The sequence below is a fragment of the Rhinopithecus bieti genome, unplaced genomic scaffold, assembly GCF_001698545.2.
Source record: "Rhinopithecus bieti isolate Rb0 unplaced genomic scaffold, ASM169854v2 scaffold_34489, whole genome shotgun sequence".
In the NCBI taxonomy this organism is placed as follows: Eukaryota; Metazoa; Chordata; class Mammalia; order Primates; family Cercopithecidae; genus Rhinopithecus; species Rhinopithecus bieti.
In genome coordinates, this window is record NW_016815128.1 from 398,706 (window position 1) to 403,828 (window position 5,123).

Below are 5,123 nucleotides of genomic sequence, written 5' to 3' on the forward strand. Positions count from 1 at the left end.
AACCCCGTCTCTACTAAAAATACAAAAATGCCGGGTGAGGTGGCGGGCGCCTGTAGTCCCAGCTACTCCGGAGGCTGAGGCAGGAGAATGGCGTGAACCCGGGAAGCGGAGCTTGCAGTGGGCTGAGATGGCGCCACAGCACTCCAGCCTGGGCGACTGAGCAAGACTCTGTCTCAAAAAACAAAAAAAAAAGAAAACACATAATAGCTCAAATAATACAAAATTTGTTTATGTTTAACAGTGCAAGGTATATATTCTATTTTAGAAAGCACAATATTTCTCCATACAGTCTAATTGTTATTATTATTATTATTATTATTATTATTATTATTTTGAGACAGAGTCTCACTCTGTCGCCCGGCTGGAGTGCAGTGGCCGGATCTCAGCTCACTGCAAGCTCCGCCTCCCGGGTTTACGCCATTCTCCTGCCTCAGCCTCCCGAGTAGCTGGGACTACAGGCGCCCGCCACCTCGCCCGGCTAGTTTTTTTGTATTTTTTAGTAGAGACGGGGTTTCACCGTGTTAGCCAGGAGGGTCTCGATCTCCTGACCTCATGATCCCCCCATCTCGGCCTCCCAAAGTGCTGGGATTACAGGCTTGCACCCAGCCCAATTTTTATTATTATAATTATAATCCATAGGGGATTATAATTATTGTAGCTTGAAAACAATCTGGTTTAGATTAATTATAAATTAAATCCAACAATATTAAAATGTTGCACCAATAAAATTGTATTACCTTTCAAGTTGTGTTATTTTCAAACAAATTGCTGTTTGTATGTTATAATACCACCATCATAATGTTATAATTATTGCGCTATACAGTGTATCTTAAAATCAGAGAGAAGATTTTAAAAAATACATTTCAATGTCCTCCATATATACCTATGTAGTTACCTTTATTGAGAGTGTTAATTGCTGTTCTTCATTCCTTTATGTGGATTTGAGTTACAATCCAGTGTCCTTACATTTCAGCCTGTAGGACTCACGTTAGTATTTCTTGAAGGTCAGGTATGTTAGAAAAGAGACATAGTTAAACTAAAGAGCTTCTGTGTAGCAAAAGAAACTATCAAGAGAATAAACAGGCAACCTACAGAATAGGAGAAAGTATTTGCAATCTATGCATCTGATAAAGGTTTAATATCCAGAATCTGTAAGGAACGTGAACAAATTTATAAGCAAAAACTAGTAACTCCATTACAAAGTGGGCAAAGTACAGGAACAGACACTTTTCTTTTTAAAAACATATGTTTATTTTAAGTTGAGTCGTACATGTGCAGGTTTGCTACATTGGTAAATGTGCGTTATGGTGGTTTGTTGTACATATTATTTCATCACTTAAGTATTAAGCTTAGCACCCTTTCATTGTTTTTTCTGATCCTCTCCCTCCTCCCACCCTCCACCTTCTGATACACCCCAGTGTGTGTTGTTCCCCTCTACGTGCTCATGTGTTCTCATCATTTAGCTCCCACTTATAAGTAAGAACATGCAATATTTGCTTTTCTGTTCCTGCATTAGTTTGCTAAGAATCAGACACTTGTCAAAAGAAGACATACATGTGGCCAAAAAGCATATAAAAAAAAAGAATGTTCAACATCACTAATCACTAGAGAAATACAAATCGAAACCACAATGAAATACCATCTCACACCAGTCAGAATGACTATTATTAAAAAGTCAAAATCTAATAGTGGCGAGGTTGCAAGCACTCTGTCTGATGAGGCACTTTGATGCTCAGTCGGGTCAAACTCGTCCTTGGCTTTCACTTCCTGCTTGTGGGTAGTGTCAAAGTCAGACACAGGTGAGAAAATAGAGCTTTCTCAGGTCTTTCCTGAACAAGTATGCACCCCTACACATGTGCTTAGTCTTCTAGATTCCAGGAATATGTCAAAGCTTTTCAGATCTCCTTGGTTATCTCATTACACAGGTTTTCTTTTTAAATGTTTTGGTCAACCACTCATTTTCTGCTGATTCGTTTTACTGTTCCAAACAGTGAGGGTGTTAAATAATTGCCTGGAATGATTTTTAACAAACACCTGGGGAGGGCATTTTTACTGAGTAAGGTCTGATTATGGTCATATAAGGCAAGTCTCAAATAAGTTTTTTCAGGGAGTTACTACACTAGGTAAAAGAGTGAAAAGTCTTTGGATTGGGACTTCTGGGAGGCCCAAGACCCCCTCTACCCACCTGAGAACCTTCTTGGCTGCTTGTTGTCACAGCTACGATGATTGTGAAGCTACTGGTAATCAATGCCACTTGGAGCTGTAGAAAGGCATATAAGACAAAAAGGAAATATTAAATGCCACAAAGCTCACTGTTCCAATTGGGATTCAGTTAAGTTTCTTGGATTAATGATTCTCAGAGAGTTCTAAGTCTTTGATGAGTTTTCAGAGTTCTGAAAAAGTTGATTTTGTCAATTTTGCCAATTTTCTCATTGCTCTTTTGAGGAGTAAATTTTCAGAGTTTCTTACTTTACCATTTTGGAAGTATTTTTTCATATAGTCTTTCAGGAACTAGACCTGTGGGAGGCTCTGCTACCTTTGCTTTGAAAATGTCACAGACTGGAAATGAGAAAGATCATGAAAGAGAAAGCACAAGTGATTTCTAGTGGCCAAGTCTGACAGTGATATGGGTTATTTCTATTCACGTTCTGTTAGCCAAAACCCAACCACCTGGCCATTTCCAACTGACAGAAAAACAGAAGCTGAGTTTACCTGCGTGCCAATGATGAACTTAGTATTTTCTTATGTGGATAGGGGTCTCCCTAATATCATCTTTACACACTAGCTGAGAAAAATAATATGATTGTCTCAATAGATACAATGAAAGTATTTGATAAAATTCAGCAGCCATTGATTGAAAAAAAGAAGTAAAACAAAATTCTGGCTATTACAGGAATAGAATGAAACTTCATTAACCTGATGAAAAATATCCACAAAAATAGATACACAAACATATTTAGTGGTACACACTCCCTTTAAGATTAGAAACAAGCATGGATATTTGCAGTATCTATACCCATCGTTGTATTGGATATCCTAGCAAGTTTTATGGGGAAATGAAAACAAAGGCAACATATACAAAATTTTCAAAACTTCTCATTTCTAAGTGATAATATGGGTGCTTAAAATAATATAATTCATAGGTATACAATTAGAATTAAAAAAGATTATTAACTTAGGTGAAATATTAAATTTAAAAAAAATTAATCACATCTCATCTGCAAAAATGCTTTAAAATTTAACTTAGTAGAATGGACAACTTTTAAGGACATTAAAATATATGCACACAATTTAGAAAAAAACTCATGAAATTTTGTTTGTTTCTCAGAAAATTATAAACATTTTAAAAAGATATCAGTGAAGACATTAATACACGGAGACAGGAATAAAAATTCCATAATTAAAAGTTAAATATTAAAGCTATTATTTTCCCAAATAAAACCACAATTTAAAAAATTTATCAACAAATTTTCAACAGACTTTTGTTTCTTAGAAATTGTCAAGGTGGCTACAAAATACTCATAGAAAAAAAACGGGTCAAGAACAATAAATAACTTTTTTTTGTAGCAAATAAAGAATATGAGAGATTTTCCTTTTCCAATAATAAATATTATTGTGAACCTAGCTGAGTTACAACACTAAGTGTTTGACATAAAATGAAGAATAAGATTCATAGAACAAAATAAATGCAGAGGTCAAGTTTCCTAACTGTTTGCAAAGCCCACTTATAAAATCCCTGACATTTCCAGCCTAGTGGGAGAAAGAATATTTATATGAACGGTTCTGGGTAAGATGGTATTCCATATTGAAATCTAATGAAATCAGAGCCCTACTTCACATGGTGCAAAATGATTTGTTTTAGATTTAATGGCCTGAAAGTGAAGAGCAAAATTATCTAACTTGTAAAAAGTAATATGGAAACTATTTTTTACCTTAAAATTGTTTTGACCTCATTCTAGGAAGAAATTTATTTTATTTTATTTTATTTTTTTTTTGACAGAGTGTTGCTCTGTCACCCAGGCTGGAGTACAGTAACAAGATCTGGGCTCACTGCAACCTCTGCCTCCCAGGTTCAAGTGATTCTCCCCACTCAGCCTCCTGAGTATCTGGGATTACAGGCACTCGCCAACGCACCCGGCTAATTTTTGTATTTTTAGTAGAGACAGGGTTTTGCCATGTTTGTCAGGCTGGTCTCAAACTCCTGACCTCAAGTAATCTGCCCACCTCGGCCTCCCAGAGTGTTAGAATTACAGGAGTGAGCCACTGTGCCTCGTCGGGAGAAACTTTTTAAGTCAAGATCCAAGATATTCCAAAAGCAAAGGAGCATATTAATAGTTTTCATGGAAATAAATGTGATACACTAGCAATAGAAAGAGGGAGAAAACATAAGTACACACAATGAGAAGATAGTGTTTCAACTGTCACACAAAAAATGTCTATACTAACACGTATAAATAATGGCTTCAATTCCACAAAATGTCAACCACACAGACAAATGTTCTAAATGGCTACCAAAATGTGTGGAAAGGGGGCCATCTTTAGTTGTGCTGAGGGAAATGATTAATAAAAAATCACGTTAAAACTGTCAGATTGGTAAAACCACAAAGCACAGAGCCTGGCAGTATTACATTTTGACTGAGACGCAATATCCTAAGCACTGCTGATTAGAGTGTAAATTGGTTCAATAACATCTGAAAACAGTGCGCCTTTATGTGGTAACATCAGAGTTATACATACCAGGTGAGTGCTAAGACAGAGGCATACACACAGGGAAGTACAGTGAGTGCTGAGCAGGCTCCTGCTGGTGTCTCCTGCTGATTCTTCAGAAAATTCCACAAGCAAGAAATGAGAGATATCTGATGCCTCTTTAAGGTGATGTGTTGTCAATACAAAGCAGATTAACTTGTGGGCCATTTCTTTTTTTTTTTTTTTTTTTTTGAGGCGGGGTCTCGCTCTGTTGCCCAGGCTGGAGTGCGGTGGCATGATCTCGGCTCACTGCAACCTCTGCCTCCCGGCTTCCAAAGATTCTCCTGCCTCAGCCTCCCAAGTAGCTGGGACTACAGGCGCCAGTCACCACTCCCAGCTATTTTTTTTTTTTTTTGTATTTTTAGTAGAGACGGGGT